Source organism: Ranitomeya imitator, chromosome 6 (assembly GCF_032444005.1).
Source record: "Ranitomeya imitator isolate aRanImi1 chromosome 6, aRanImi1.pri, whole genome shotgun sequence".
Taxonomy (NCBI): domain Eukaryota; kingdom Metazoa; phylum Chordata; class Amphibia; order Anura; family Dendrobatidae; genus Ranitomeya; species Ranitomeya imitator.
This window is the reverse complement of record NC_091287.1, coordinates 353,692,910-353,707,325: the sequence shown is the minus strand read 5'-3', so window position 1 is coordinate 353,707,325 and position 14,416 is coordinate 353,692,910.

Below are 14,416 nucleotides of genomic sequence, written 5' to 3'. Positions count from 1 at the left end.
TGGAGGCTGGCAGCTGAAGTCGGCCGCAGGCACAGCGCACACGTCGCCGGCGTCTGACGTCATTGTCAGTCGGAGGCGAGTGCTGCTGGAGGGAGCTCGCCGCTGGAGCGCACAGGTCAGGTGAGGAGACTCGGTTTGTTTGTTTTTTTTTTGTTTTGTTTTTTGATAACCTAACGGTGGACACACTGGGGGCAATGCTGGAGAACACACTGGGGCAGATGATTGCTGGACACATTGGGGCAATGCTGGAGACACTGGTGCAATGCTGGAGACACTGGGGCAGATTGCTGGACACACTGGGGCAATGCTGGAGGACACACTGGGGCAGATTGCTGGACACACTGGGGCAGATGATTGCTTGACACACTGGGGCAATGCTGGAGACACTGGGGCAATGCTGGAGACACTGGGGCTAATTGCTGGACACACTGGGGCAGATTGCTGGACACACTGGGGCAGATGATTGCTGGAGACACTGGGGCAGATTGCTGGACACACTGACAGCAATGCTGGACATAATGGGGCAGATTGCTGGACACACTGGGGCAGATGATTGCTGGACACACTGGGGCAATGCTGGAGACACTGGGGCAATGCTGGACATACTGGGGCAGATTGTTGGACACACTGGGAGTATTATGCTGGACACACTGAGGCAGATTGCTGGACACACTGTCTGGGGGCAATGCTGGACACACTGGGGCAATGCTGGAGACACTGGGGCAGATTGCTGGACAATGGGGCAATGCTGGAGACACTGGGGCAGATTGCTGGACACACTGGGGGCAATGCTGGATACTCTGGGGCAATATGCTGGACATACTGGGGCAGATTGTTGAACACTGTCTGGGGGCAATGCTGGACACAATGGGGCAATATTCTTGACATACTGGGGAAGATTGCTGGACACTGTCTGGGGGCAATGCTGGACACACTGGGGCAGATTGCTGGACACACTGTCTGGGGGCAATGCTGGACACAATGGGGCAATGCTGGATACACTGGGGCAGATTGCTGGACTCACTGTGGGCAATGCTGGACAATTGGACATACTGGGGCAGATTGCTGGACACACTGGGGCAGATTGCTGGACACACTGGTGGTAATATCCTGTACACACTGGGGCAGATTGCTGGACACACTGGGGCAATGCTGGATACACTGGGGCAATGCTGGAGACATTGGGGCAATGCTGGAGACACTGGGGCAGATTGCTGGTCTCACTGTGGGCAATGCTGGACAATTTGACATATTGGGGCAGATTGCTGGACACACTGGGGCAATGCTGGAGACACTGGGACAGATTGCTGGACACACTGGTGGTAGTATCCTGGACACACTGGGGCAGATTGCTGCACACACTGGGGGCAATGCTGGACACACTGGGGCAATATTCTTGACATACTGGGGAAGATTGCTGGACACACTGTCTGGGGGCAATGCTTGACACACTGGGGCAATATGCTGGACATACTGGGGCAGATTGCTGGACACAATGTCTGGGGGAAATGCTGGACACACTGGGGCAGATTGCTGGACACTGAGGCAATATGCTGGACATACTGGGGCAGATTGCTGGACACACTGGGGGTAATATGCTGGACACACTGGGGGTAATATGCTGGACACACTGGGGCAGATTGCTGGACACACTGGGGGCCGGACTGGAGGCATGGGCAGAATGTAGATACGGGGGCATGATTGGAGACAAGGGGCAGAATGAAAGACATGGGGCAGGATTGGATCATGGGGCAGAATGGATACGATGGAAACAGATGGGGCAGGATGGGGAGATCATATGGGGTAGAATGGATACTCATGAGTGCAGGATGCGAGAACATATGGCTGGAGCCAGGAATGAGATAAACTGGGCAAGGGTGGGGAATATTATTACCATAGGGGCTAATTAAGGGATATTATTACTGCAGTGATGTATTTATTTTATTTTTTGAGTATACTGTTTTAAATGGGGGGTGGTCCTGTTACTGTGCAGAGTGACACTATATTGCCTTTTTTTCTTCATGTGGTGTAATGTAGAAGTTGTGAAAAATTAAGTAATGTGTTCTGCAAGTGGAGCTCGAAATAACTGTTATTTCCTGCAGAGACGAGTCCTGGCTGGAAGAAATGATGGCGGTCTGTGCTGGATGAAAGATGAAGGACTTCACCTAGAGACGTCACTGGTGAGTCAGTGTTACCTATACACTGACACTATACACTGTATACTATATAAAGAGGTCCTGTGTACAATGTCACCAGTGATCACTGTATTACCTATACATTATATACAGAGCTCCTGTGTATAATACCACCAGTGATCTCTGTATTACCTCAGACACTGCATACTAAGTACAGATCTCCTGTGAATACTGGAACTTATGGTGATAGTATTGTGTTTTTGTTTTTTTTATTACTGATCAGTATTGTAGTATTCAGTCACTATGTGGTGGTAATATGTGGTCTGGAAATGGTGTGGTATTTGTCCCTTGCATGTGCTATTTGGTCACCAAGTGGTGGTAATATGTGGTCTTGACATGGTGCGGTGGTATTTGTTCCTTGTATGTGATATTATTCGATCACTGTGGTTGTAATTTGTGGTCTGGCCATGGTGCGGTGGTATTTTTCCCTTGTATGTGATATTATTGGTCAAAATATACCTAAATTGTATTGCAGATTTTAACAAATATTTAATAGTTTACAGTAGAGTAGGGCCCGGCCATTTTTCTGGAATAATCTGGTTCGGGTATATCATGACCCCCGTCACATGACCCCCATCACATGACCCCCGTCACATGATCAGGGGGGGCCACAGTGTCTGAACAGCCCGGGGCCCTGGCTACCTTTAATCCACCCCTAGCTGCATTATACTATATGAGGGGGCTGCATTATATTCTATTGGGGGTTACATTATATTGTTTGGTGGGGCTGCATTATACTCAGGGGGCTGCATTATATTCTGTGGGGTGGCATCATTATACTATATGTGGGCTGCATTATACTGTATCGAGGACTATGGGGAATACATCTATATATATAATTGTCTAAGGGTTTTTCCGTCTGTCTGTCTGTCTGTCTTTCTGTCTGTCTGTCTGTCTGTCTGTCCTGGAAATCCCGGCTCTCTGATTGGTCGAGGCCGCCAGGCCTCGACCAATCAGCAACGGGCACAGCGACGATGATGTCATAAAGGACGTAGAAATCCCGCGTCTGATTGGTCGAGGCCGCCAGGCAACGGGCACAGCGACGATGATCACGTTTCTGATTCAGCGACGGGCACAGTATCGACGTAGATGTCATAATTGTTGCCATGGCGACGATGATGTCATAAAGGTTGCCTCGACCAATCAGTGTGCCGCGAATTCTGGAATCATCATTGTCCATATACTACGGGGACATGCATATTCTAGAATACCCAATGCGTTAGAATCGGGCCACAATCTAGTTATACTATATGAAGAACTATTGGGTGCATTATACTATGGGAAATGAATTGTACTACATGGATGACTATGGCAGTGCATTATACTATATGGAGTACTATGAGGAGTGTATTATACTGTATTGAGGACTAAGGAGTGTATTTTAATATATGGAGGACTATGAGGAGTGTATTATACTATAATGGAGAACTGAGGAGTATATTATACTATATGGAGGACTGAGGAGTGTATTATACTATATTGAGGACTGATGAATGTATTATACTATATGGGGGACTGAGAAGTGTATTATACTATATGGAGGACAAAGGAGTGTATTATACTATATGGAGGACTATGGGGAGTGTATAATACTATATGGAGCACTATGAGGAGTGTATTATACTGTATGGAGGACTGAGGAGTGTATTTTAATATATGGAGGACTATGAGGAGTATTATACTATATGAAGCACTAAGAGAAGTGTATTATACTCTTGGAGGACTGAGGAGTGTATTTTAATATATGGAGGACTATGAGGAGTGTATTATACTATATGGAGAACTGAGGAGTATATTATACTATATGGAGGACTGAGGAGTGTATTATACTATATGGACGACTGAGGAGTATATTATACTATATGGAGAACTGAGGAGTATATTATACTATATGGGGGACTGAGAAGTGTATTTTACTATATGGAGGACAAAGGAGTGTATTATACTATATGGAGGACTATGGGGAGTGTATAATACTATATGGAGCACTGACGAGTGTATTATACTATATGGAGGACTCAGCAGTGTATTTTAAAGTATGGAGGACTATGAGGAGTGTATTTTAATATTTGAAGAACTATGAGGAGTGTAATATACTATATGGAGGATTATGGGTAGTGTATAATACTATATGGAGGATCGAGGAGTGGATTTTAATATATAAAGGACTATAGGGAGTGTATTATACTATATAGAGGACTATGGGGAGTGTATTATACTATATGGAGGACTATGGGGCACATTATATTATATGGAGGACAATGGGGTGTTCGTTTTACAATATGGAGGACAGTGGTGCACATTATACTATGTGGAGGACTATGGGGTGTATTATATTAAACAAGCTGTGTCAAGGCATGGAACAATCAAAAACAGGAGGCCAAGTCAGTCACCTGATCTCAACTTAATTGAGCACGCATTTCACTTATTAAAGACTAAACTTCAGACAGAAAGGCCCACAAACAAACAGCAACTGAAAACCACCGCAGTGAAGGTCTGGCATCAAAAAGGAGGAAACAGAGCGTCTGGTGATGTCCATGAGTTCAAGACTTCAGGCAGTCATTGCCAACAAAGGGTTTTCAACCAATTACTAGAAATGAACATTTTATTTAAAATTATTTAATCTGTCCAATTACTTTTGGTCCCTTTAAAAACAGGGTGGCAGATGTTAAGGAGCTGAAACTCCTAAACCCTTCATCCAATTTTAAAGGGACACTGTCACCTGAATTTGGAGGGAACAATCTTCAGCCATGGAGGCGGGGTTTTGGGGTGTTTGATTCACCCTTTGCTTACCCGCTGGCTGCATGCTGGCTGCAATATTGGATTGAAGTTCATTCTCTGTCCTTCGTAGTACATGCCTGCACAAGGCAATCTGGCCTTGTGCAGGCGTGTACTATGGAGGACAGAGAATGAACTTCAATCCAATATTGCAGCCAGCATGCAGCCAGCGGGTAAGCAAAGGGTGAATCAAACACCCCAAAACCCCGCCTCCATGGCTGAAGATTGTTCCCTCCAAATTCAGGTGACAGTGTCACTTTAATGTGGATACCCTCAAATGAAAGCTGAAAGTCTGAACTTCAATTGCATCTGAATTGTTTTGTTTAAAATTCATCTGTAACCAAAATTAGAAAAATGTTGTCTCTGTCCAAATATATATGGACGTAACTGTATCTATATTCAAATTAATGTGATATATGGAATATCTACCTTTGTCCCATTTAGACACCATCTCGTCATGGGAAATGCAAAGTAGCTTGCTACCATTCTTTTCCTTGCTGCAAAATGGCCATCATTACTAGCAGCTCTGTCTTCTTGCGCCAATACTCCAATACACTTTCCAGTCCCTACTCAACCCAAGAGTGCAGTGCCCAACCATGGATCTCCACGCTGACGATCTGGCCAATTACTTCAAAGAAAAAATTGACCACATTCGACAGGAAATCATCTCCCAATCTCTTCATTCCATGCACTGTCCTCCCTCCCTCACTGCATCTAGTTCACTCTCTGACTTTGAACCAGTTACAGAAGAAGACATAATCAGGCATCTTTTCGCCCAACCACTAGCACCAGTGACCCCATTCCATCACATCTCCTCCAGTCCCTTTCCCCGGCTGTCACCTCTGACCTAACAAAAATATTCAACCTTTCTCTCACTTCCGGTATTTTTCCATCCTCATTTAAGCATGCCATCATACATCCATTACTTAAAAAACCATCCCTCGATCAAAACTGTGCCACTAATTATAGACCTGTCTCTAATCTTCCCTTCATCTCTAAACTCCTCGAACGCCTGGTCCACTCCCGTCTTACCCGCTATCTCTCAGATAACTCTCTTCTCGACCCTCTTCAATCTGGTTTCCGCTCTTTACACTCTACTGAAACTGCCCTCACTAAAGTCTCTAATGACCTACTAACAGCTAAATCTAATAGTCAATACTCCATGCTAATTCTCTTAGATCTCTCTGCATCACTCCTCCTCACTATGCTCCGCTCCATCGGCCTCAAGGGCACCATTCTCTCCTGGTTCTCCTCCTATCTCTCTGACCGATCCTTCATTGTATCTTTTGCTAGTTCCTCCTCCTCTCACCTTCCCCTTACTCCTCAAGGATCAGTCCTAGGCCCCCTCCTCTTATCTTTGTATACTGCCCCTATTGGACAAACAATCAGTAGATTTAGTTTCCAGTACCATCTCTATGCTGACGACACCCAATTATATGCATCTTCTCCTGTTATCACGCCGACCTTTTTAGAAAACACCAGTGATTGTCTTACTGCTGTCTCTAACTTCATGTCCTCCCTCTACCTGAAACTGAACCTGTCAAAAACTGAACTCCTCGTGTTTTCTCCCTCTATTAACCTGCCTTTGCCTGACATTGCCATCTCCGTGTGCAGTTCCACCATTACTCCAAAGCAACATGCCCTCTGCCTTGGGGTCATACTTGATTCTGAGTTTTCATTCACCCCCCACATCCGATCACTGGCTCGCTCTTCTTATCTGCATCTCAAAAACATATCTAGAATTCGCCCTTTTCTTACTTTCGACTCTGCAAAAACTCTTACCGTTTCACTTATTCATTCTCGTCTGGACTATTGTAACTCTCTACTAATTGGCTTCCCTCTTACCAAACTCTCCCCGCTCCAATCTGTCCTGAATGCTGCAGCCAGGATCATATTAATCACCAACCGTTACACCGATGCCTCTACCTTGTGCCAGTCATTACACTGGTTACCCATCCACTCAAGAATTCAGTACAAAACTACTACCCTCATCCACAAAGCACTCCATGGCTCAGCACCACCCTACATCTCCTCTCTGGTCTCAGTCTACCACCTTACCCGTGCCCTCCGCTCCGCTAATGACCTCAGGTTAGCATCCTCAATAATCAGAACCTCCCGTCTCCAAGACTTTACACGTGCTGCACCGATTCTTTGGAATGCACTACCTAGGTTAATACAATTAATCCCCAATCCCCACAGTTTTAAGCGTGCCCTAAAAACTAATTTGTTTAGATTGGCCTACCACCTCAATGCATTAACCTAACTATCCCGTGTGGCCCAGTCAAAAAAAAGAAAAAAAAAAACAATCAGGTTCCTCGCATCATGTTCTCATACACTTTATGCAGTTAATAGCCCTCTGTGTCTGTACTGCTAAATACTTAGGCAGTTAACTGGTTCATGCAGCTTTACATGAACACCCGAGCCTTACACTATGGCTGGTCTGAATTACTGAAGCAATTGTTACCATCCACCTCTCGTGTCTCCCCATTTCCTCATAGTTTGTAAGCTTGCGAGCAGGGCCCTCATTCCTCTTGGTATCTATTTTGAACTGTGATTTCTGTTATGCTGTAATGTCTATTGTCTGTACAAGTCCCCTCTATAATTTGTAAAGCGCTGAGGAATATGTTGGCGCTATATAAATAAAATTATTATTATTATTATAATACTGTACCCTTCATGTCATAAACGAATGAGACAGTGCCACCGACAGACAGTGCACACCATTAAAGACATCCGCTAATGTTTCAACATTTGTTATAAAGAAAAATTACCCTTCAATTTCTGTAATACATCTATATCAATAAGGTTGAAACACTGGAAGTCTGTACTGCCGATTAAGAAATTCTAAAGGCCAAGTACTTTTTTGCTTCTGTACTTTTTATTTCCTTGAGTAGCGCTTATTTGAATAAGATGACATTTGGCTTAACTGCATCCCTAAATTATGTGCAGTATTATTATTTACAGGAATAAGTATGTGATTACTTACAACTGAAATGAAATCTAGCAGTTTCACATATCATTGAGTCTGTGCAGACTTAGACCAATTTGATTTCTTCCAAAGAATGCACCACGAATAGGACATCAAATGCATGCAATTTATTTCAGAAAACCTTGTAACACTGCACATGAAGATTGCTGCCTTTTACAAATGTTTTATGCCCCATAACTCTATGTTTTTAGGACCAATTAAGTAATAATGTGAAAATGACTTTAGAAATATATCACACTGAATTAAGGTTAGTACCACTATTTTTGTTCCATGTTAATATAGTAATTATTTTGGATAATTAAATGTGATACTCGTCAAGCCAAATATGGGGCACCCTATATCAAGAAGACAACACAAAATAGATTGGTATCTATTCTGCTTCTCACAAAACTAGAATATTATCAAAAAGTTAATTTATTTCAATTCTTCAATACAAAAAGTGAAACTAATATATTATATAAAGTAATTACAGAGTGATCTATTTCAAGTGTTTATTTCTGTTAATATCGATCATTATGGCTTACAGCCAATGAAAACACAAGTCATTATCTCAGTAAATTAGAATACTTTATAATACAAGCTTGAAAAATGATTTTAAAATCCAAAATGTTGGCCAACTGAAATCTATGTGCAGTAAATGCACTCAATACTTAGTCGAGGCTCCTTTTGGTGTGGCATGGAGGTGATTAGCCTGTGGCACTGCTGAGGTGTTATGGAAGCCCAGGTTGCTTTGATAGCAGCCTTCAGCTCATCTGCATTGTTGGGTCTGGTGTCTCATCTTCCTCTTGACAATACCCCATAGATTCTCTATGGGGTTAAGGTCAGGCGAGTTTGCTGGCCAATTAAGCACAGTGATACTGTTGTTTGTAAACCAGGTATTGGTACTTTTAGCAGTGTGGACAGGTGCCAAGTACTTCTGGAGAATGAGCTTTCCATCTCCATCTTCCATTTCCATCTGCTTGTCGGCAGAGGGAAGCATGAAGTGCTCTAAAAATTCCTGGTAGACGGCTGCGCTGACTTTGGTCTTGATAAAATAAAGTGGACCTACACCAGCAGATGACATGGCTTCTCAATCCATCACTGATTGTGGAAACTTCACACTAGACCTCCAGCAGCTTGGATTGTGTGCCTCTCCACTCTTCCTCCAGACTCTGGGACCTTGATAACCAAATGAAATGCAAAATTTACTTTCATCTGAAAATAACACCTTGAACCACTGAGCAACAGTCCAGTTCTTTTTCTCCTTGACCCAGGTAAAATGCTTTTGGCATTGCCTATTGGTCATGAGTGACTTGACACAAGGAATGCAACACTTGAAGCCCATGTTCTGGATATGTCTGTGTGTGGTGGCTTTTGAAACAATGACTCAAGCAGCAGTTCACTCCTTGTGAATCTCCCCAAAATTTTTGAATGGCCTTTTCTTAACAATCCTTTCAAGGCTGTGATTATCCCAGTTGCTTGTGCACCTTTTTTCTACCACAATTTTTCCTTCCACTCAACCTTCCATTAATATGCTTGAATACAGCACTCTGTGAACAGCCATCTTCTTTAGCAATGACCTTTTGTGGCTTACCCTCTTTGTGGAGTGTGTGTCAATGACTGTCTTCTGGACATCTGTCAAGTCAGCAGTCTTCTCCATGATTGTGGAGCCCACTGAAACAGACTAAGGGACCTTTTTAAATGCTTAGGAAGCCCTTGCAGCTGTTTTTTGTTAAGTATTTTGGTGTTATTCCGGTGTTATTTTGTTAATTTACTGACTTAATGACTTTTGGGTTTTTATTGGCTGTAAGCCATAATAATCAACATTAATAGAAATAAACACTTGAAATAGATCATTCTGTTTGTAATGACTATATAATATATGAGTTTCATTATTTGTATTGAAGAACTGAAATAAATGAACTTTTTTGATGATATTCTAATTTTGTGAAAAGCACCTGTAAGTTGTGTTGCAGTAAGTCAACTACAGTACCATCAATTTGCTCTGCTGTATCGGGTAGATTGCTAGGCCTGAGCAACTTATGCATGCATCTTAGATGTCAAAATTAAAATCCTGCAACCCTAGATAAGCAGTGCCCTGGGTAGAAGCATTAGGTATTAGCAGTCTTATACAGCAGATACTCTTACCGGACAGAGGAGTGACTGCTATAAGACATTGTCATGTGACACTGCTATGTGAGAATATGATTTAGTGACAATAAATAAACTTTAGCAAACTAGATGTTTTTGTATGTATCATTTTCCAGAAATATATATATTTTTATTATTACCTTGTATACTAAAGCATTAAAATAAGCAATGATGTGTGACTAAAGTATGAAAAAATACATTTTGACAAGAATAGAACAAATTGTTCACAGCAAAAGAAAGATTTTCTATAAAAACAATGATTTTGCAGAAGTACTTGAGAAAAATGACAATTGTGGATATGCTGCAAGCACTACAACTCATCATAAAGTTAATATTTTTTTTAACCCTTTTCCCACTCGAGACATACAGTTATATGAAAATGTTTGGGCACCCCTATTAATCTTAAGCTTAATGTTTTATAAAAATTGTTTTTTTTGCGACAGCTATTTCAGTTTCATATATCTAATCAGTGTTGGACACAGTAATGTTGAAGCCTTGAAATGAGGTTTATTGTACTAACAGAAAATGTGCAATCTGCATTCAAACAGCTGCGCTATTGCTTTCTTCTTTCTGTGCTGAGGAATGCTGCAATTTTCTTATCTTTGCTGTGTCTCTGGTATGGAGGGGGCACGTAGCTGCGTCCTCTCTGTAGTTTCTATCCTTGGTGTAGAATGTGCTGGGAGATCTGTGTTTTGTTTAAAGCAACAATATTGTTTTGCAGTAGAAAGAAATATTGTAAGTTGAAGAAGGAAAGTTGTCTATTACTATGACAAAAAACTGGATGTTTTGTGGTGCAAGAAGGAACTGAGAAAGTGACTAATGTGTCGGGAAAGCAATCAATTAAAAATTTGGGACAGGGGGTCTCCCTGCTAGATAAAATGGCCCCTCCCCAGGAAATTAAGCCTCTTCTCCCGACTGTAAGCCCTATGCCCCTTAACCCCAAGGCACCAATATATCCTGGACTGCCAAGAAGTTCCATTGGCGGTCTTATGGTAGTATTTAAAGATCTGGGATTCTCATTGTAACAAAAAGCCCATACACACCTTTTTGTAATAGATTTAATGTCCGGCCTTAAATCTGAATTGAAAGAGGCAATAATGTCAGTCAGATCCGATATTGAGACTTCCACTCCGAATGATGCATTAAAAGTAGTACAAAGTTTTCAGAAGAACTTAACCCATTCAGCATGCATCAGCAGGGATATTAAAGGTTAAATCAACGGCCACAGCGATTCTTGCTCGCTCTCTAGACCCCACTCCAACTACAAGGACACAGCTCCGTTCCTTATCAGTGGCCCACGCAACAAACTTTAGCTCCTGCCCTTCCCACCTTACACAAATCCAGTCCCATACTCCAATATCCCTTTGAACCCTATGTCTGGGAATCTCGCTCCCCAACCCTGCCATGTCAATTCTCAGATCAAGAGCTTGCTTTAATTAGAGTAGATGGAAGACCTAATAAATATACTCTTACAAAACCCATCCCTGTTTGAAGTCACTGCTCAGTTCGTAATCTCTCCCTCATGTCCGGTAAATTTACTGGGGGCAGATTTATTATCACAGTTCCGCTCCAGAATACAATTACAAGATGATGGTGAGATGGTACTTACATTATATATAACCCCAATGTAGATGAACACAATGTGGAGATCTGGATCCTACACACCCTTCCCACGGTTATGATGGCCCTGATAGTCCCAGATTCACCCCCAATTATGCCTGTAGAACCAGTAAAAGTGTTTCTCAAACCTGGTGCCCCTTTTCCCAAAGTCCATCAATACCCTTTGAAACATGATCAGGAGCAGGGCCTCAAGGAGCAAATACAAATGTTACTCGATAATGGTGCCCTGGTACCCTGTGTTTCCCCATGTAACACACCCTTGTTTCCCGTTAAGAAGAAGACCCCACCCGGCCAACCCCCTGTGTACCGGTTGGTACAAGATCTACAGGCAGTTAATGCAGCTACTGTTCTAGAAACTCCGGTGGTGCCTAATCCACATACTCTTGTCCCAGATATCTTAGGATGCTGCTTGGTTCACAGTCATCGACCTTGCCAATGCCTTCTTCCATTACACCTAGATTGACAGTTTCTGTTTGCATTCACTTATCAGGGACGACAATTGACGTGGACAGTTATGCCACAAGGGGCCCAAAACAGTCCCAATCAGTTTGCAAAAAATATGGGCGAGTGTCTTTTACCCTGGCAGTTAGAACACCCCTATGTCACGCTGCTTCAGTATGTGGATGATTTCTTGTTGTGTGCACGAACAGAGCAGGAAGCCATTGCTGCCACTGTTACCTTCCTCAAGTATCTGGCAGATCTGAACTGTCGGGTTTCGGCCTCAAAACTTCGGTTTTGCCTTGGTCAAGTGATATTTTTGGGTCACTGTCTCCTTCAGGGTGCCAGACACCTCACAAAAGAAAGAAAAATAGCCGTCAGCTCCCTTCCTTTCCCAAAAGATGAGACTGAACTCCAGCGTTTTCTTGGACTATGTACTTATTGTCGTCAGTGGATACCGGACGCATCCCACATAATGCAACCTCTCTACAATGCCCTGAAAGACGGTTCAAGATATGCTGATGATTTTGGCAGATTCCACACCGGATACACTGTTACTTCGGAAGAAGACACTGTAGTGCACGGAGCTGCACTCTCTCCCTCCCTCACTGTCAGCACAAGAAGTAGAACTTCAGGCTCTGTCTACTGCATGTGTTCTGGCCAAAGACAAGTGGGCTAATATATACACGGACTCATGGTATGCATTTGGTATTGCTCATGATTTCGGAGCCCTATGGGCCAATCGAGGGTTTGTAACTACCGCCGGGACTCGAGTGGAGAATGCTGAAGCTGTTAAAACCCTCATGGACTCAATAAAATTACCTCACCTGACCGCTCACGTGACCGCGACATCATTGAAGGTCCTTCACTCACTGCATTCTTAGGAACAGAGGCAGATGCTTGCAGCGCTGAGAGCCAGGGTTCGTCAGAGGGGTGAGTATATCCCTATTTTTTATTTTTATTATTTATTTTTTGCATGAATATGGATCCCAGGGCCTGAAGGAGAGTCTGGGAACCATCCAGGATCGCTCCATGCACCCGTACCCGGCATATAAGACGACCCCCCTTTATCACCGCCTTAGCTAGGGAAAAATAATGAAATAAAAAAATGTATTTATTTCCATTTTTCCATTAGGGTTAGTGCTAGGGTTAGGGTTGAGGCTAAAGTTAGGATTACGGTTACGGTTGGGATTAGGGTTAGGGTTGGATTTAGGGTTAGGGTTGGGAATAGTGGTGTGTTAGGGTTAGGTTTGTGGTAAGGGTTATGGTTAGGGTTGGGATTAGGGTTTGGGGTGTGTTGGTGTTAGGGTTGGAGATAGAATTGTGGGGTTTCCACTGTTTAGGCACATCAGGGGCTCTCCAAACGTGACATGGTGTCTGATCTTGATTTCAGCTAATTCTGCGTTGAAAAAGTCAAACGGCAATGCACTCAAACAGTGGTTTACCCTCACATATTGGGTATCAGCGTACTCAGGACAAATTGCAACACAACTTTCCATTTTCTTTTGTTACACTTGGAAAAATACAGAATTGAAGACTAAAAGATCATGTTTGTGGAAAAAATATGATTTTATTATTTTCACGCCCAGGCGTTATAAACTTTAGTGAAACACCAGGGTTTTCAAAGTTCTCACCACACATCTAGATAAGTTCCTTGGGGGGGTGTAGTTTCCAAAATGGGGTTACTTGTGGGGGAATTTCCACTGTTTAGTCACATCAGGGGCTCTCCAAACGCGACATGACGCCAACAGACCATTCCATCAAAGTTTGCATACCAAAATGTCACTACTTCCCTTCCAAGCCCCGACGTCTGCCCATGCAGTAGTCTTCTCCCACATATGGGGTATCAGCATACTCAGGACAAATTGGAAAACAACTTTTGGGGTCTAATTTCTCCTATTACCCTTGGAAAAATTAAAAATTGGGGACTTAAAGTTCATGTTTGTGGAACAAATATGATTTTTTTTATTTTCACGCCTGGGCATTATAAACTTTAGTGAAACACCTTGGGGGTCAAACTTCTCACCACACATCTAGATAAGTTCCTTGGGGCATCTAGTTTCCAAAATGAGGTCACTTGTCTGGGGTTTCCACTGTTTAGGCACATCAGGGGCTCTTCAAACACGACATGACACCAGCAGACCATTCCATCAAAGTCTGCATTCCAAAACGTCACAACTTCCCTTCCAAGCCCCAACGTGAGCCCATACAGCAGTTTTCTCCCACATATGGGGTATCAGCGTACTCAGAACAAATTGGACAACAA